This window comes from Odocoileus virginianus, chromosome 9, assembly GCF_023699985.2.
Source record: "Odocoileus virginianus isolate 20LAN1187 ecotype Illinois chromosome 9, Ovbor_1.2, whole genome shotgun sequence".
NCBI classification, from domain to species: Eukaryota; Metazoa; Chordata; class Mammalia; order Artiodactyla; family Cervidae; genus Odocoileus; species Odocoileus virginianus.
In genome coordinates, this window is record NC_069682.1 from 31,179,012 (window position 1) to 31,200,077 (window position 21,066).

The 21,066-nt window shown below is 38.4% G+C and overlaps 1 long non-coding RNA gene across 1 annotated transcript in view; it reads right to left on the reverse strand.

Moving 5' to 3' along the window:
• Positions 1–19,270: 19,270 nt before the first annotated feature.
• The window catches only part of LOC110147888 (uncharacterized), a 74,058-nt gene continuing 72,262 nt past the window's right edge, over positions 19,271–21,066 (reverse strand). Inside the window, exon 4 of the long non-coding RNA XR_011489426.1 lies at positions 19,271–20,699. This is a non-coding gene — a long non-coding RNA (uncharacterized lncRNA). The remainder of the gene's footprint in view (positions 20,700–21,066) is intronic.

Consider the following 21,066-nt stretch of genomic DNA (forward strand, 5'->3'; position numbering starts at 1 on the left):
ATTGAAGCTCTTCCCCCAGATACAGAATTGTTCTGGAGTTCCATTCATTGTTGCATTTCTCCTTTGCAGAGCCCTGGAAAACTCGGATCAATGGTGTAGCAGCAAAAGACATCATGATACCAAATAGGGAACAAGGGTCTGGGAGATGCTTGGGACCTCTTAATTTCCAGGCCACTTGGTATCAGATACAGTTCATTACACAGGAAAATTGCTTGATCTGGGAAAGGAGGGTGCTGGAGGTGAGGGAAAATGAGCTAGTCACCAACACAGCTCACCTTGAAATTCAGTCATTTCGATCAATCTGGGGAATGATTGTTGCGTTCCAGATGAAGAATGAAAGCTGCTTTCCATGAGAAAATGGCAAATCACATATCCCCTGTGTTTAGATCTGAGAACAAAAAAGAATAAAAGGAAGGAGGGGAAAACCCATGTCTGTTGATGCACACTTACTAATTTAATAGAGAATGCACAATTTGTAGAGCCTTTATAATCTACTCTCAACATGGTTTTATTTGAGCTTCATTAACAGTGCTAATTGACATTATTCCCATCTCATATGTGTAGATAACAGATTCAGAGAGGCTGCCATCACCCAGTTGAGAATAGTCTAGACTGGGACTCAGCTGACACTGTAACTAAACAAATCACACCTTCAAATTCTGTTGTACTCGGTTAACGTAAAAGCATACCCATGGCTTTGCCAAAACAGAGTTCTGAAGCATAAAGGAAATGTTCGCATTCAGAAAAATAATGAGCAGAAGTATTTTAGTGAACATTTGGTTATACATTCAACATTTCTGTAAGTTTTCTCATGATGTATACCATTTTGAGTGACTTGTAATCCTTTCTATATCCCCTCTTCTCTACTTGAGCAATTCCATGAACACAAGAGATTCCTTCAGAAGGTTCTTTTTCTCCCCATTCCTCCTGATCTGCTGCATTGATTTCTCTAGTATCCAACCACCAAGTTTTTAATTATCTTTATTTCATAATCAATTTATTCCATGTCTTTTCTCTCATGCTCCATTATAAAGTCTTTTATGATGGAGACTACAGGCTGTTAATACCTCCTGTTACTGTGATGGTCATGTCTGGAAAGTATATATTTTTTCAAGTATCTTCCATGATTGATAACTTCCATCAATGCCTCATATTGGAAAGGGTCCTGACTGGAAGCTGACATGGAAAGAGCACATTTTATCTCAGAGTAATTGACCTGAACTTAACCCAATAGGAACCAAAAAAAAAAAAAAAAAGGTTGGAAGAGCAGTAGCCGTTTTGAAACGAGCTATGAAAGATGAGCCATCACATTTTATATCATTACTTATGGTATTAGTAACCTGACTTCTGAGAGCCAAGGAAGTAAAGGTTGGTTTGGGGAGCAGACATCTTTGACGTGACTAGACCAAAAGAAGGCAAATAGCAATCAAAAGTTGAAAGATGTCCATCATCCAAAACAACTTAAGTTCTGAATTAAAATTTGGTAGCCCTGGAATAGCAAGGGATCTAGATGGTCCATGAAAGTGGGAACACACTACTGCTTGGGAGTTACAGAGACAGAGTAAGTCAAGACTATGTCTTCTAAAAACTTCCCTGGTGGTTCCAGTGGTTAAGAATCCAGCTTGCAATCCAGGGATGCAGGTTCAATTTCTGATTGGGCAACTAAGATCCCACATGCTGTGGGGCAACTGAGCCTCTGTGCAGCAACTACTGGGCCTGCATGCCACAACTAGAGAGTTTGTGTGCTGCAATGAAAGATCCCACATGCTGCAACTGAGACCCCACACAGTCAAATAAATAAATAAACAAAATTTTAAGAATATACCTTCTCAGTGCACCAGGATCGGGTGGAGAGGGAGGTGGGAGAGGAGACCGGGATGGGGAATACATGTAAATCCATGGCTAATTCATTTCAATGTATGACAAAAACTACTGTAATGATGTAAAGTAATTAGCCTCCAACTAATAAAAATAAATGGAAAAAATAAATAAATAAATAAATAAATAAAACTAGCCTCTTTAAAAAAAAAAAAGAATATACCTCCTGAAGTGAATACTTCTAATGGGGAAAACTAAGAGTTGGGGTGGGGGGCGGGAAATCTGACATTACATTGTTGCTAGCATAACCCACAAACATAATGCCAAAGATTCTTTTGAAACAAAATTTAAAAGTTTTTATGATAAAATAATACATGGAGCCAAGAGTTCATAACTATCTCCTTTTGAACTGAGAAAAATTTCCAACCTGATACAGAATTAATTTGTAGAACTCTCAAGGTATTGTGCCTTCGATATGCACATTTTAAATTAACCAATAGAAAAATTTAAAAATGGCAGACATATAGATGTAGGGAGAGTTTTTTCAGACATCACAAGATGTTTTACTTGTCATGGAAGGCAATTTAAGCATCAGGGCAAGATCTCAAAAGTATGCATCACAGCATCTCAGTTAACCTACTTTTTCAAACCATGATTATCTGAAGTCAAAACAATTGACTGCAAAGCAGGAAAAAAACTCAAATAGCCTACCAATAAACAGTTTTAAAGGGAAAAATAAAAAATTTTTTAAGTAATTGTGTCTCAGCACTAAGACATTCCTACAAGAATAAAGGTAGTTTTATATAGATGCACATACACATACGATGTAGTGATTGAGAATTTGAAAGAGTAAAATGAGATAAACAATAAACGTTTTGACTGGATATCTAAGAATAAGGATCAAAAGATAAGGGTCTAGTCACACTAAGAAAAAAATTTTGGAAAGAATAGAGATACTAACAATTTTCCACAAAGAGATGTCAGCAGAGAAAGAATATCTTTTAAAAGTCATCCAAGTCATTAACAAACAGAACAAAAGAAATCATAGTGAAATTGAAAGATATCTGAGTGAAGCCAACTGTTGGTTTAAGGCATAAGATGATTGTTCTTTGAGCATCAACAAAGTCGGTGTGGTAAGGTGATTACAGAAGATACTGCTGGATTGTTTTTAGAAAACTGGACAGAGCTGTGTGCCAAGTAAGATAAAAACAGATCAAATATTAAGTCAACGATGTCAAAACAGGCCATTTAACCTTATAAACCTACCTTGTAAGCAAGGGAGAGTGCCTAATCTTTTTAAAGAGGGACACTTAAGAAGAAATCATCTTTTCCATTCATTGGACAAATATTTATTGATCTGCTTCTGTGTGCCAAGCACTGTTCTAAGTTGTTGGGAAACATCAAGAGGCCAGAGAGACACAAATCCTTGCTCAGCAGAACTTGCTAGTGGAATGAGACAAATAGTAAGTAACAGATATAGTATAAATAAGCAAATCTTTTAACATGTTAAAAAGTGTTAAATGCTATGGAAAAGTAGGAAAGGGTAAGAGCGATTGGAGATGCTGATTGATCGTGATCCCCTCTTTTAAATGACTGAGCAAAATTACCATTAGCTGGTGACATGGTCTCAGAAAGGTTCATGCTGCAATTAAAAATAGGGTGTTGGGGGAGCTGGGCAGGTAGGACTTCTTCCGTGCATGACTGTTTGATTTTAATTCCTCCATAATGTTCATTTGGTTCAAAGCAGGTGTTGTCAGAGCTGGATGGAAGCGGTGGAGTTCTCATAAAAATATAAGTGTGTTGTTTAGTTGCTAAGTCGTGTCCAACTCTTTTGCAACTCCTTGGACTGTAGCCTGCCAGGCTCCTCTGTTCTTGGAATTTTTCAGGCAAAAGTACTGGAGTGGGTTGCCGTTTCCTTCTCCAGGGGCTGTCCTCTACCCAGGAATCAAACCCGAGTCTCTTGCGTTGGCAGGCAGATTCTTTACTGCTGAGCCACCTGGGAAGCCCATGCAGTCTGTTATGAACACTATAATGAAGTGTGTGGTGTCTCTCATTAATTGATTCCCTAACACCTGTTCTCCTTATTTACCTTGCTTTTGTTTTCCATTATGTTAAATACTATTTCACCACTGTTTTAAAACAAAATAATTGAACATATGTGCAGTTACCATCTTAAAACTCTGGCTTTCTATCAGTGTTAATGGTGATACAGTTGCCCATGTTTGCATGTTGATGAAAACAGAGCTAATGTCTTTTACCACACAGAAGAAAACGCAGAGCTCATATGTTTGCACAACACCCGATATGGCGGGATTTGCTGTCTGCTGCCAGGGACCGTGGGCTTCAAGTACCTTTGCTCATCTCTTCTAAATTTCATCAGAGTACATCGTCAGTAACACTAAACTCCACACCACATCAATGTGGGAACTCCGGCCTCTTTTCTCATCCTTGAAAGATCGTTAGAAGTAGGAAGCTGATGTACCCTTCTTAAACTCCAGTCATACTAGTTCAAAGAGCTTTGGGCTCATGACCACTTAAAATCTCCCTCCTGATAACATTACAAATGTCAGGAGCATCCTTTGGCAACTAAGGGTCAGCAAGGTTATATTGCCCTTGCTGACCTAGTTGGGTGACACGCACAGTGTGTGAGGCACAGCTGAATATTATACTGCACTGTTCCTTAAAAAAAAAAAAATCTCAGTTACTTAGGCTTTAGTGACTTGGTTTTGTTGTGAAAACCCGGGCAGTCTTTAACAGAACTTACCAAATCTTGGTATTGCAATGACCTAGTTAAGTCTTATCCTTTAATGACTAAATGCCTCTTCTGTTTTGTCCACAGTTTGTTCCTCTGCCCCAGCCAGAGCTCAGCTCAGCTCATCCCAACTCTCCTTTGCATCAGGGGGTGGGGGGTAGGACCAGGACTGTTGTTCTCTGATAAAAGAAGCAACCGAGTATGCGTGAGAGCTCTGGTTGGCTTTTTTTTTCTGTTTTATTTTGCTTTATTTTTTTAATTTTTATTTTGTATTGGGGTATAGCAAATTAACAAACAGTGCTTACTGAAAAATATGCTCACCTAGGATACGAATTCTAGAATTTTTTTTAAATGAAACATCTCTTGTACAGTCATTCTTAATAATTCATGATTTTTTCAAGATGGGAAAAAACTCAAACTGGACATTACAAAAAAATTAGTATTTCCAAGTCAGTGTTTTACTACTTTGTATGTAATTTATGGATCAAGCCAAAAGTTTAGAATTTAAATTTATGGAATATTCAAGTCTCAATACTTGTGTTAGTGCAGAAGCAGAACCACTAAACCCTGAGTCATTTTAGTCCTTGATTGTGTATTAATGCACATCTGGAACATTCACTGCTATGGGCTTTGGCTCAGGTCTCTATTTCCAACTTGGCCATTAAGCTTGTGAAAGAATATTCTATCACATTTTGTTTATGCAACAGTAGAAATAAAGTCTCCTTGAAATATAAAGTTTTTTTCCCTTGCTGTTCAAAAATATTCTTAGAGGGATGTGTGTGTGTGTACTCTCTGAGGGACTGATAAGCAAGTTTAATTGCATATTGAAAAATGAGATGAAATTTAACATTATCCAGCAGGAGTGCCCTACCCTGCACCCAGGTGAAAAGCATATTATTTATGGCGTGTCTGTAAAGATTAAAGTAACTCCCCAGACAAGGAGACTTAGGCCCTCATTCCAGACTTTTACAGCTTTATTAGTATATTTTCTCCTTATTGCTCAGATGGCTTATTGCTTTTTTAAAAATTGGGGTATAGTTGCTTTACAATGTTATATTAGTTTCTACTGTACAGCACAATGAACCAGCTATACATAGACCCACTCTTGTTTGGATTTCCTTCCCACTTAGGTCATCACAGAGCATTGAGTTTGGAGTTCCCTATGCTGTACAATAGGTTCTCACTAGTTATCTATTTTATACATGGTAGTGTATATACATGTCAATTCCAACCTCCTAATTCATCCCATCCCCCCTTCCTCCTTGGTACTATACCAACTTAACTACTTTTGTATTTTTGCATTTTCTTCTGGTTTTCTCAATTGGCAATAAGACCAGCACAAGACCCCTCTACTGGTACGCTGCGTTGCACTGCCTCTCCTTCACTCAGGGAAGGAAATTGCTTCCTCTCTTCTGCATCCGTATCCCTGTCAGTAACACAACTGTTACAGCATCCTGAGAGCTGGCGGTTAGCCCTCAGTCCTTGGGATGGCAAATCCTCATGGCTGAGCCTCTGCCCCTGAAAGATCTCCTGCACTTGACCTTTATGATGGCACACTTGTCTGATTTCCCTAATATTTTTCAAGCAACTCCGTCTCAATCTCTCTGACTTGTTCATCTTCCTCTTCCCACTCTCTAAATATTAAAGCGCCAGGGGTCACCTCACAGCCGTCTTTCCTTCTCCATCTGCATGCCTTCCTGAAGTGATCTCATCCATGTCCTTGACTTTAGTTCTCATCGCTTGGTCAATTCAGTTCAGTCACTCAGTCATGTCCGATGCTTTGCGACCCCATGAACCACAGCATGCCAGGCCTCCTTGTCCGTCACCAACTCCCAGAGTCCACCCAAACCCATGTCCATCGATTCGGTGATGCCATCCAGCCATCTCATCCTCTGTCATCCACTTCTCCTCCTGCCCTCAATCTTTCCCAGCATCAGGGTCTTTTCCAATAAGTCAGCTCTTCGCATCAGGTGGCCAAAGTATTGGAGTTTCAGCGTCAACATTGCTTGGTCAGTGGCTCCCAGATAAATATCTCCAGCCTGTTTCTAATCTGTGAACTCTGAGCTGAGTTGACCTCTCTATTTGTATGGCTAGTAGACACCACAGACTTAAATTGCCCCTAACTGAGCTTTTGGTATCATCTCCCCTCCTCCAACCTGTTCCTTCTTAGACCCTTGTTTCACACAACAATAATCCCATCCTTCTAAAAGGCTCAGGTCAGAATTAATCTTGAGTTAATCTTGCAGTTAATCTTGACTTCCCTTTTTCTTAAACACCTTGTTCAACTTTTCAGAAAATTCATGTGTTCTACTTTCAAAATACATTCAGAATTTGCCCACTTTCCTTCAGAGTCATCTGGGCCAAGCTGCCATTATCACTCACCTGGATTATTGTAGTCACCAGTGTCCATCATGGGGTTTTCTCTGTTTCTACCTCCAGCCTGTTTCAGTGGATCAGCCAGAGTTGTCCTGTTAAAATAAGTCAGCTCATGTTCTTTGCTCAAACCCCCCAAAAGCATCCCCTCTCAATAAGTTCAATCCACAGTCCTCACAGTGATCTTCAAAGTCTACATGATGTGCCCACAACCCAGCTCTCCAGCCTCACCCCCTGTAGTCCCATCTTCGCTCCTCTCTACCACACTGGCCTCCTCAGTTTCCTTGTATGTGCCAAGCAAGTTTCTGCCCTAGAGCAGCAATTAGAACCAAGGTCGCTCAGTTTCTAAAGCCTATTCCTAAATCCAAATAATTTAATAGAAAAAAAAAAAGAAAAAGTGCTCAGTCGTGTCCAACTCTTTGTGACCCCATAGACTGTAGCCTACCAGGTTCCTCCATCCATGGGATTTTCCAGGCAAGAATACTGGAGTGGGTTGCCATTTCCTTCTCCAGGAGATCTTCCCAACCGAGGAATTGAACCCAGGTCTCCCACATTGTAGGCAGATGCTTTACCATCTGAGCCACCAGGGAAGTCCAATTTAATAGAGAATCCGCAGAAATCCTAATCAGAATATTCTCATAGAGACATAGCACCTAAATCATATACTAATTTTTAAAAATTCCTTCATTAAAAGGAATTCTGAACATATGCTTTATTGTGCTGTGCTATTTCCTAATATGTGATATAAACAGTTGTAGGACTAAAAGAAAAGATCTAACAGGGTTCTGTGATGTATGATATATGCAGATTGTCTTAATTAATATAAACCATCTAAATACTGTCAACAAATACTTAGTGTCTATTAAGTGCTAGCAGCCACAGTGACACCACAGATGTCAAGCCCATGTTGGATTGGGGGATGCCCTGGTGAATGAGAGAAAAAGAGACAGAAATTGAGAAGGAGGGAGAGAAACTGGAGAGGCCCAGGTGATCTTGCAAAAGGGACTGTCAGGTGCCTTTGTCTAAAAGGGAATAGGACAATGACTATTAAGAGAACCTGGGATGCATATCTTATTCAACAGTGTAACACCACTTAGTGAATTCATCATGTTAACAAATGGAAGAATAAAAATTGTAAGATAGTAGGTGCAGAAAAAGCATTTGATAGCATTCAACATTGATCTGTGATTTAAAAAATAACTCTTAGGAAACTAGAAATAGAAGTACATTTACTAATAGTTAATCTGACAAAGCACCTATGAAAAAACCTTATATAAAATGTTGTATTTATTGATGAAATGATGAAAACCTTCTCCTTAAGATTGGGATAAGATAATCATGCCCTGTATCAATGTCCAAACAATATTGTAATAAAGGCCATAGCCAATACAATATGGCAAGAGAAAGATATGAAACATAGAAGGATAGCAAAGTAAAAAATAAAGTACATTGTTCAGAAGTGATAAGATTGGGTCAAACAAAGTCCAAAAAGATCTTTAGGTACATTTTTAGAATTAATTAGAGGATTAGCAAGAAGGCTGAGTATGCAATCAATATAGAAAAATCAATTGTATTTCTCCAAACTTCAGAGTAAGTAGGACCTAGAAAAAAGGAAAAATTTAAAGATATCATGTAGAATAGTTTTAAAAGCATCAAATGCCTAGAAATAAGCTTATTAGAAGATGTATACCTCTATATAGAAAACAAAACTATAAAACATTATTAAAGGCATAGAAACCTCTTAATAAATGTGTGTGTGCATTGAAAAACTCTGTTGTAAAGTTAGTTCTCCCTAACTTTAGCGAGTTTAGTGTAATGAATATATTCAAATGAACCCAATAAAAACACCAGCAGGTTTTTAGCAAACTGACAAACTGATTCTAAAATTTTATATGGAAAGGCAAAGTTTCTTAAAGAAGAAAAAGAAGTATAAAGGAGCCATAATTTATTATAAAACAAAGTAATTAAGGATATGAACTGGCAAAAGGATTGAGATAAAGACCAGTAGACCAGAGAAGATTTTTCAAAACTGATTCATACACATATATGGACTCTTGTTCTTTTTTTCATTTATTTATATTAGTTGGAGGCTAATTACTTTACAATATTGTAGTGGTTTTTGCCATACATTGACATGAATCAGCCATGGATTTACATGTGGACTCTTGCTTTATGACACGTGGCATCCTTGATAAATGGTATTGAGTCAATTGGCTCCCCATATGGTAAAAGATGAAACCTCACCCTTCATATCATACATAAAAATCCATTACAAGTAAATTGTAAATAAATATAGAGTGTAAATGTTAAATCTTGCAGGAAATGAAACAGGAATATTTTCAGGAAAATAGGATAGGCAGTTTCCTTGAACAGAAACCAAAAAAACACTGTCTAAAAAGAGAGTGATTATACGTCACGTTAAACAGATTGCATTGAAATTAAGAACTTCTACCAGTCAAATCATTAGAGAGTAAAAATGAAATCTATGGAGTAAAAGGCAATATTTGTAACCATATAATCAGCAAGAGCTCATATCCAGAACTTGTGAAGAACGCTTATATCTTATAGATCAATAAAAAAAAGATAACCAAAAGAAAAGTGGGCAGGAGGCTTGAACTTCACAAAAGAGGATATCCAAATGGCCAATAAAGATATGAAAAAGTGACATCATTACTCTTCAGGAGAATGGAAATTAAAACCATGAAGAGATTTTACTTCAAATCTACTGGAATGACTAAAATAGAAATGCCTGGCAGCACAATGTGGGGAGGATAGGATGCAATAGGTACCCCTGTATTGCTGGCAGGGATGTAAATTGGTACTTGTCAGTTAGAAAACTATTTTGTACCACCTACTAAAACTGTGCAGAGTCATACCTTCTGACCCAGTAATTCCACTTGGCAGAAATGCACACATATGTGCACATACATCAAAAGGCGTGTACAAGAATATTCATAGCAGCATACATGATAATAACATTGTAAAACATTCATTCAGGCAATGCAAATGAACTAACCATTGTTATTTCATTTATATAGAGTTAAAAAATAAATAACATGAATGTATGGTGATAGAAATCAGAATGTTGATTATCTTTCAGGAGAAGGGAGGATTTAGAAATGAAAAAGGGACCAAGAGGTGGACTTTAGGAAGCAAGTAAGGCTCTATTTGTTGACCTGGGGGGTGGTCATAAAGATGTCCACTTTGGGATAATTCATTGAGGTTATGATTTTCACTTTAATATATGTCTATTATACTTCAATCATTAAAAAAAATTTTTTTTAAATTCCCACTGCAAAATAGCAACTTTTACTTATCAGCTATTTTTTTTTACCTGTTTTGTTAATGGATTTATTTCTGTTACAGTATCTTACAGTTGTTGGAAACAGCACTATGTGAATTCAAAATATAATATTAACAGCACCTCAGGAAATTATACTATTGACCTGAAAAATGACCACGTTATTTTACTGCATATTTTGTGTTAGCAAGTGTGGTTACAAATAAAGTTTTAGGAGGCACTTATCAAGTGAATACTTTTTCAAAAAATATTTTAATTCTGAAGTAATACATTGTTCTATGGTGTTCTATGGCTGCACACGTTAGTCCATGCCTGTGTTTATCAATACATGTAAAATGCCTATCGTTTTTTAAAAATGAAATGTGATCATAACTTACATACTATTTTGTAGTTTATTTGTACATCTAAAATATATGTGTGAAATCTTTCTAATTTATTTATTTTTATAAAGTAAATGTTATTCAAACTCAAAAACCTATAAGAATTAAATGTAAATTTCATTTACTCCTACTCTTACCTTTCTGCACTTCCCAGAATTAAGCTTGTTAACACTTTTGCTTTTTGCATCTTTCCATAAATGCTCTGTGTATGTCAATGCAGTTTTTGTTTATTTTTTACAGTTTGAGACCATGCTCTTCTTCAACTTAGTCTTTTCCTCAATATAGTTTCAGCATATTCATGTGTTTGCATATCAGTGTGTAAATATCTACTTGTAAATATATAGTACATCTTCTTTTAATATAGTATCTATATCATATTTTTAATGGCTGCATAATATTCCAACATCAGGAAATGTCATAATGTATTACATTTAGCTTTTCTCCTACTGATAGGTATTTATATTACTTCTAGTTATTTATTACAAAATTACTACAACAAATATGTGTCTTTATGTGTTTGAGAAAATATGTATATAAGTCAAGAGTATAAATATTTTTTGACATTGAAAATAACCAGAACCATGCTTTTGTGAATGGTCATTGAGAATTGGATTCAGCAGTATAGCTAGAAATTAATTTCATCAAGAATTAAAGAATGGCACCAAAATGGGTACCAATGAGTCATTGAAGGCAGGTAAATTATGGTTAATGTGAGTGGAATGAGGCTTTAGTGGAAAGGGAGAAACACGGCAGATAGCATTCCGTGCCCAAACAACCAGCCATAGTTCCTGTTTTAATGTCAAATATAGAACATCAGACAACTTACACAAAGGTATAGCCACTGTTCACAAATGGAAATTATAATACAATATAATTAAATCATCCATTTATATACCTAATAATCAAGTAGAATATTTCACTTTGATTCCTTAAATTTAGAAATTGTCTTCTCAAGATCAAGCTACATTTCCTCTGGAAACCCATCATTTTTGAGTCATGCTGTTCTAAGAATTGAGTTTTTCTTCTAACAGAGAACTGTTGATCATTTAAGTCTGTACCTACTGCTGCTAGTAGTTCTTAGTTTAACACCAGGAAATGAAGACATCAGAACCTGTTAGAAATGAAGCAGTGGCTACTACATGTATTAATCTACTCCCTAAATTGTTGAATTTAGAAAGGGACAAATAATATTTTTTCTTCACAGCTAGAAAATTAGTACCCTGGCTCTCTGTTATTCTCCTACACCACGCATCAAAATAAAATCTTTCTTTGTCATAATATAGGATTGTTACAAGAGAACAGGAGACATGGTGGATGTCTGTGTACCGGATGATTTTAGCCTTTGTGGACAATCACAGCTGATATTTGAGTGCTTATTATGAGTTTGGTGCACTTATAAGTGCTCATTTGTATCACTTCATTTACCTGTTGTCATAAAAGCCCTATGAGGTGAGTGTTACAATAAGCACCATTTTGCAGATTGGAAGTATGAAGTGTAGAAATGCTTAGCCAGGCAGACAGCTTGCTAAGTAGTCAGTATTCAAACTCTGATAATGTGGCTCCAGAGCCCCTCTCCCTATCCATTTCCCCATAGCTGGAGTCTCATTTGGTTCTGATCTTGTGAAGCCCAAGGCCCCACATCTTTTCTGCCTTCACCCACTTCAGAGCACACAGCATCAGTCGGTCATGAGATTTCCCCGTGCCATTGGGAAGAGGAGCTGGACAAGGGCAGAGGTTTCTGTGTGTGCGTATGTCATCTGTAAGATGGGTGTCTTCACCTTGTCTTGACTTTCAGCGTGACTTTTTTTTGTTTGTTTGTTTGCTGAAGCCAGATGTGATCTAGCTAGTAATAGGAATTGAGTTTATCAGGCTTTCAGTGTGAACTGTCCATTTGTCCAGGAGCTGGGCTGTTTATAATATTTGCTGTAGTTTGGCCAGAAGCTTCTGTTTCCTCTGGGGTGTTTTGGTTTTGTGTGCAGTGTTTTGTTTTTGGTGTTATTTTCTCCCCTGCTGTCGTCTTTAGGTTTCCTGAAGAGCTCCTTCTTAGACAGTCTCTGTCTCTCTGCTATCTCAGTTGTAATCTACCATTACTGCAATGGAGCCTTGTGGTGGTGGGGGTGAAGTATTGGGGAGAAGTGTGCTGTAATTTCATGATTAAGTCTCTACCTCTTCTCATGGAAAATTGTGCAGCTATGTACTGTGTATTAGATGGTATCTGAAGGAAGTGACAATAACGTTCATAAAATGTGGCAGTACCTGGTCGGCCTGGCATGCCCAGCTGTGCCCAGTGGACATATAGAGCCAAGAGGGATTGACGCCATACATGGTGGTGAGTTCTCTTCATTGACTCCAACATCGTGCTGAAAATTGACCAGATTTATTAAGGATCTCACATGAAACAGCCTTTGAACTGCCAGAATCGCTTCAGGCAGATTTGTAGAGACCTAGGATATTGTGTTAGCAAGTGACAGAAAGATTTACTGAAAGCAGAATTTCCCTAGTTAGCTATAGGTAAATTTTTAATTTTAATATTAAAAATCATACCCTTTAAAATAAGTGCTCTTAAACATTCTCTTATTTTTGTCTGTTTTTGCTATCTGAAATTCCCTCACTTGCCATCAATCCAGTTCTTTGATGGGACTGCAGATCTGCAAAGTAGTTTAATTATCTTGGTTCAGAGCTCAGATCTGCACAGGAGCCAGTACTGAAGAGAACCAAGGACATTGCTCCAGGACATGAAGTTTCAAATGCAAGCACAGGAATTCTCATCCTCTTTCAAAGCTCTTGGCTCAGTGGGGAGCGGAATGGGTTGAATTTTTCTCATCTTTTTTTCTGCCCCTTCCCTAAACTCCATCCATCCTCAATATTTTGTGGGCTTGTTAAAGGTAATGGATATTCAAAATGTGATGCCAGAAAGTTGATGCTTGCAGCTATGCTTCCTTAGTTATTTCTTTATGAAAGTTTCTGTCCTTTGTTCTGAAATAATTATGTGGGTTTTTTTTAAAATTATTATTATTTTTCCTGATTGTTGACCTAGGAAGTCAGTGGTTATGGGTGGTTGCCTCCCCATCAGCCATTATTACCATAATCCCAATGTTGAACTGATATGCTCTGGGAGATATTTTACATTTTCAAGAGAAGCACTGTAACATTTGTTGAATTCTATGTAAACTACTATTTTTAAGTTTTTTGGATCTGACCATTTAATAATAAAAGGAACAAAAAAGGAGCTGTTGATTATTTCTTTTGACTGAGAGGCACCACAAAAAAATTACTGAAGCACTACGGGCACTGTGAGCAGCGGAAGTTTAGCTCCTCTGCGTCACCTCCTTATAAACAACTCTATGGGGATCCGCGTGCATCTGAGACATTGAATGCATCATTGGATTTGAGGGATGGTGACGTGATCAAGCTAAACCAGTCAATACAGTCTATCTTCCAGACCTTGTTAAGAGATGAATATGTGTCCAAAATCAGGCCATTCAGAGTAAATCTCAGGTCTTTTACTTGCAATGTTTGAGCAGTCGCCATCTCAATCTCTCTCTCTCTGTCTCTGACTGAGAAAACATGTAGCCACTGGAGCTCTTGATAGTCGTCTTTTGACTACAACAAGAGCCACCTTTTGATGAAGCTGATACTGTAGAAGATAGAGCAGAGAGACTGAAAGAAGCTGAGTGCTTGTAACATTCTTGAGCCAGTGGATCAAGCCCTGCATGAAGCCTCCTGGTCCTCTTCATTTTAATTTTTCTTGCCTTATTACACTAACTAGGATCTCTTATACAATGCTGAATAGAAATGGTAGTATTGGACATCACTGTCTCATTCTCAATCTTAGGGAGAGAGCTTTCAATAATTCACCATTAAGTATTAACACTTGCCATAAGCTTTGTTTTATTTTTGTAAATACTCATCAGATTAATAAAATTCCCTTTTATTTCTTGTTTCTAAGAAATGATATCATGGATGAATGTTGAATTGTATCTGCTGAGGAAGTAGGACCTTCTGTCCCTCTCCTGGATTGAAACAATGCTCTGGGCCTAGGATAGTCCCTTATGTGGAAGCTGAGTTCCAAGCTGTCACTTAGCCCTAGCTTCTTCCTTCTTAGAGAAACCTTTCCCCTGTTCCGGACACACAGTGAAGTTCCTTTTATTTCTTAACTATGTGCGTTACATGGCATGTGGACATCCCCATGTATATCTGCCCCCACCCCTTGGGAAAGGAATGAGGCTTTCACCTGCAGCGTGAGAGAGGTGCACATATCCACAGGCCGCATTGACCATCAGGAGGACCGTCCTGCTCACTGGGAGCCAGCACACTCTGTGGACCTGATTTTGCTGCATGTATTCTCCCTTCTGTGAGTGAAACCTTGTTCTAACCGGTGCCTTATATGCTGAGTCCTTCCCAACCGGTAGAAGGTGCAGTGGGCTGAGGTCTGTGGGTTCCCACTTCTGGTGGTTGGTGCTATTATGATCTTTGCTGCCCTCCGTTCAGTGGGAATCCTCTCTGGGGATTGGTAGCTGCAGTCTTCCTGCTCAACATTATCAGATACTTTTTCTTCATCTACTAAAATGACCATATCATTCTTTTTTCTCCTTTTTTCTCCATTAAGTGAAGGGTATTATGTGAACTGACTTTCAGATGTTATACTACACTTACATTTCTGTAATAAACTCCACTTAGTCATAATATAATGCTGTTTTTATACATAGCGGATTTGACTTGCTATTATGTGATTTAGAAATGTATGTATGTCCAAGAGAGACTGGTTTGTGATTTTCATGTAATATCCTTGCAGATTTTGATATCAAGATTATTCTGGTCTCATACAAAAATTGTGATCCGTTCCATCTTTTTCTGTTCTCTAGAATGTGTTTATTCATGATATGTCTTCCTTACAATTTTTGAAAGACTTTGAAGCCATCTGGGCTTGGAGTTTTCTTCATGGGAAGGTTATCAATAATATAATTATATAACACATATATATGTGTGTGTGCATATGCACGTGCATGTTTGACTATTTAGATTTTATGTTTATTCTTTTGTCAGCTTTGGTAAATTCTGTTTTTAAAGAATTTGTTGTTTCATCCAGACTGTCAAATTTCATGGCATAAAGTTGTATATTTGTTGTTGTTCAGTCACTCAGCCATGTCCGACTCTTTGTGACCCCATGGACTGCAGCTTGCCAGGCCTCCCTGTCCTTTACCATCTCCCAGATCCTGCTCAAACTCATGTCCACTGAGTCAGTGATGCTATCCAACCATCTTTTCCTCTGTCATCCACTTCTCCTGCCTTGAATCTTTCCGCTCATCAGGGTCTTTTCTAATGAGTCAGCTCTTTGCATCAGGTGGCCAAGGTATTGGAGCTTTAGCTTCAGCATCAGTCCTTCCAGTGAATATTTCAAAGTTGATTTCCTTTAGGATTGACTGGTTTGATCTCCTTGAAGTCCAAGGGACTTTCAGGAGTCTTCCCCAACACCGCAGTTCAAAAGCATCAATTCTTCGGTGCTCAGCTTTCTTTATGGTCCAACTCTCACATCCATACATGACTGCTGGAAAAACCATAGCTTTGACTTTAGGGACCTTTGTTGGTAAAGTAATGTCTCTGCTTTTTAATATGCTGTCTAGGTTTATCATAGCTTTCCTTCCAAGAAGCAAGCATCTTTTAATTTCATGGCTGCAGTCACCATCTGCAGTGATTTTTGAACCCAAGAAAATAGTCTGTCACTGTTTCCATTGTTTCCCCATCTATTTGCCAAGAAGTAATGTGACTTGATGCCATGATCTTTGTTTTTTGAATGTTGACTTTTAAGCCTTTAGCTTTGTCACTCTCCTCTTTCACTTTTATCAGGAGGCTCTTTAGTTCCTCTTCGCTTTCTTCCAGAAGAGCGGTGTCATCTGCTTATCTGAGGTTATTGGTATTTCTCCTGGCTATCTTGATTCCAGCTTGTGCTTCATCCAGCCTGGCATTTCACATGATGTAATCTGTATATAGGGCTTCCCTGGTGGCTCAGATGGTAAAGAATCTGTCTGCAATGCAGGAGACCTGGGTTTGATCCCTGGGTTGGGAAGATCCCCTGGAGGAGGGCATGGCAACCCACTCCAGTACTCCTACCTGGAGAATTCCCATGGACAGAGGATCCTGGTGGTCTACAGACCATGGAGTTGCAAGACTCAAACACAGCTGAGTGACTAAGCACATAGACACTCTGAAAATAAGTTAAATAAGTAGGGTGACAATATACAGCCTTGATGTACTCCTTTCCCAATTTTGAACCAGTTTGTTGTTCCATGTCCAGTTTTAACTGTTGCTTCTTGACCATAAAAGTTGTACATATTAGTACCTTAATATATTATTTATGTCTGTAAGATCTGTAGTGATGTTCATTTTTTTATTTCTGATGTTGTAATTATATATGCTTATCCAACTACATTTCTTAATAATTGGTCTTGATAGGTTTTCATCAGTTTTATTCAGTTGATTTCTAACCTTGTGTCTATTGTTTCCATTCTTTTACTTTTCTTAGGCTTTAAATACTTATCTTTATTCTAGCTTATTGATATTGAAACTTAAAACATTCTTTTCAGCCTTTTTTCTTTGCTCATAAGTGCATTTGAGGACATAGTTTTAGAGGTAAAGCTTTAGCTGCATCCTGTGAGTCTTGATATATTACTTATTCTTTTAATCTCTATATGTTTAAACCCATATGTTGAGTTCTTAATTTCAGTTTTTGTCTTTTCCTGTATTTTAGTATTTTTTTCCTCTTTTATTTCATTGAACATGTTAATTATAGTCATTTTAAAGCTCTCTCTGCTAAGTCTAGTCACCAAATCTCTAAGAAGTCTGCTTTATCTCTTGAGTTTGGGTTGTATGATCTTTTTCTTGGCATGCTAAGTAATTTTCTATTAATTCTGGACACTGTGTGATAATAAATTGTAGAGACGCCAGATCATATCATCTTTGTCCAGGTGGCTTTCACCTTTTCCTCTGCTGGGCAGACAGAGTAAAGACTGACCATCTAAATCCAGTCAAGGACTGGACTGTGTTTACAGGAGGTCAGTTCTCCATGACTTCCAGATGGAGGCCTCCTGTGTTCCCCAGACCCTTTCTCTCTGTCTAGTCCTTAACTTTTTTTTCTCCTCAATCAGAAACTCAGATCTGATTTTTGTGGTCTTTGTTCTTAGTTTCCCATCTTTGCAGCTTTCAGAATTCAGCAGATGTCCAGGGAGAGGCTACCACTTGCCAATCCTAGTGCTTCTTATGCTCCAGTTACAACTTTGTCAAACTTTTGGTTAAGTTGCACATAGGGTGCTGGGTGGTGAGCCATGGTTCAACAAAAGGTCACAAGAGATTGAAACAGAGAAGTTTCTCTCTCATAGGTCCCGGAGGAAGTTCATGGCACAGTTCGAGGGGTTACAGGGGGGCAGGCAGAGAAAAGGGCAGGACCTGGGCACATACTTTTATTAGATTCAGTGGGTGGAATGCTTTTGGGGTTCCTGTGCTAAGACCAGATTGGTCAATTTAAACAAAAAAGAGTGGGGTTTGGGTGAAGTTCTTAGGTGCCCTCAATGGAGGTGCTGGGAGGCAGGCAGACTGCTGATGGGGAACTCATACCAGGAACTTGCACTGCCTGTGACTCTGGGGCTGTGATCTAGGGTGTGCACTTGCACTGGGGCTGGTGTCAGTGTGAGACCCCTGCAGGCCCCTTGGTGACACGAAATGTCTGCTGAGGCGCAATACCATGGAAGAGCCAAGCTATACTCTCTCTCATTTTGTGTCCCAGGGCATCAAGACCACCCAAAACTCTGCTTCTGTCTCTGCCCAGTAGCCCTCTGTCCAGGCAATCCCCAGATTCTAGGACTGAGCTTTGGCAAACTTCTCCAGGGAAAAAGCAGCTACAGACTCTTACCTGCTCTTTCCCTGGTTGCCTTCTTCACAGAAGCTTCCAAGTCTCAGCCTCTGTTCTTCCTGGTTCCTTCAATAAGTCACTGATGCATTTAAACAGTTGTGTGTTTTATGTTTCTTATTTTGTATTTTTCCATTTTTTCTCAGTGGGAACATTGGTGTACTCTAAGGTACCCCATCGTATCTTGAAATGGAAGTTGACTTTTTTCACATTAATCTTTATAATTGAACCGGGTTTTAGGGGATCGAAGTTTTCTATGTGTCGCTGAGTGAGTTCAACCAACATTATTTCTTAAATACCTTTCCCTTTTGGTAACCAGGGCTATGACTACTTCTAGAATTCTCATGAAAATAATTAGAAATGATTAAAGAATAAATGACACTGTAAGCTGTGGACTAGGCAGTCATGCCTACCCTTACCTGAAAGAAAAGATAATGCATTTTTCTTCTTCTTTTCACATGGTTGAAAGGACTTCAGACATCTGGAACAATAACGGTAGCATCAAAATGGCGACCTCAGCTTCAGAATCATCCACCTATGACCTCAAATTTCCATAGTGCTGCACAAGCTTTCAAACTTCACCATGTGTTGGATGAACAGAAACGAGGCTTGAAATATGATTTTACCCAGAAACTCAGAACATTTGGAAACTGATGTAGCACAAATAGCTATTAAAGTATAGAAGAAGGAACAGAAATTTAATTCAAAGTCAAAACCTGTTTCCAATTGGACGGGGTGGGGAGAAGAAGCCTACATTTCCTAGTAGCCCTTTCCCCAGATCTTTACATGCCCAACATCCTCCTCTACCCAAGAGAAGACCCTCTCCAGCCTGGGAATCCCACTACTCACACAGATGGGGAAGACCTTTCAGGCTCTTTGGAAATGTTCTTTTTCCCCTCTCTGAGTGTATGAGTTCTCTTTGATCTTTTAGGTACATTCTTTCATGAGTCTTCTGTTTTAAGGCTCAAAGGGGAGGGAAAAAAAGTTTTTAGTAACTAGTTTCAAATCAACTACTGGAAAACTTTTAAATGCTTTATTTACCTGCATTACATCTTTTCCTTCCCATTACTTCCTGTCTGTGCACATCCAGGTGCCGATGACCCACAGAAAACTATAATCTTTAACCTTGAGATCAGAATCTCAGGGCTCTGATGTGGCTCTAAAAACAGTTTAGGATGAGCCTTATATATATATTTATTTGGAAAGGAGGGAGTAAAACTGTCTTTATTTGCAAACAGTGTGACTGATTGTGTAGAACTAATCAGTAAATTTAGCCAGGTTACAGAATCAGCCCTTTTTAAATGTATTATTTAAAAAAATTTTCACTTGTAAGGTAGTACACAAGCATACTCAGGTATTTTGAAACTAAAAAGCCTCAAAGTTCAAACACCTGGAACTAAAATAATGCTCTATGTCAATTATGTTGCAATTTTTTAAAAAGAAAACAAGCCCCAACAGTCTTGTTGAAGAGTCTCTCTCACCGTCCCCCTGCCCCTCCCAGACTGAGGACCCCAGGGCAGCCAAGTTCAATTCTCTTCTCTGCTTCTCCACCTCATAGGTAATGTGCTTAGAATGCAGTTCCTCAGTTTATGAATTCTGTTCAGCATCAACCCGTGTTTTGTAGGCGAGGCCATGGTCTTACCCTCCCTTTCCATTCCCCCCTCCCATTTTCCCAACAGAGTGAAATTTGAATTTGTGGTTAGATCAGCAGTCATGGTTTGCCTTTATAGTTCTGCATTAATCTTTTCTGTTGCTTATACAGGCAGTATACTTTGTTTCTTTTTCTGTATGTAAGTTTTTATTCTTCCTATAGTTAATTTATATTTTTATTTGCTTAGTTTCTGTGTATCTATCACTATATATATATATATTTCTTAATGCTGTGACATACCTGTCAAATAACTAAATAATTAATTTTTCCTAAAAGACAAACACAGCACATCAATCAGTTCCCTCTTCCCCTCTCTAGAGATTTCTCTCCCATGGCTTTCAACCTTGCTGGAACATGGACCTGCTGTCCAGGGCTGCCGCACAGCTGTCATTCCGGAACATTCTTTCACTGCCCCCTGGGAATTTCCGTAGGCTCCTAAATCCTCTGTTTCCTGTATTGCATGTCTTCCTTTTTCTTCACTTACTTCCTCTTTTTTCTGGACCAGATTCTCTAGTAGTTTCCTGAGAAAGAGTAGACATAGGAGGTAAAAGTTTTGAGCTTCTGAATATCATAAAATACCAGAAATAATCAATTGTGTGCCTGAGAGTAATGTTTTAGGTGGGAAAGAATTTTGCCTCAAACCTTTGAAGACTTTTCTCCATCATCCTCTAGTTTCCTGTGTTTTGTTGGGAGTTTGATGCCACTTGACACCTAAGTGGTGTTTACTTGCTTGTCCTTTGTGGGAAGATTTTAGGATCTTCTCTTCACCTGATGTTCCTAAATTTCACTGATGTTGTGATTTGGTGTGGGTCTTTTCTTGTTTCTTGGGCTGGCCCCTTCAAATGAGGAAAGTCTTATCTTTTAATTTGAGGGGGATTATTTGTTTAT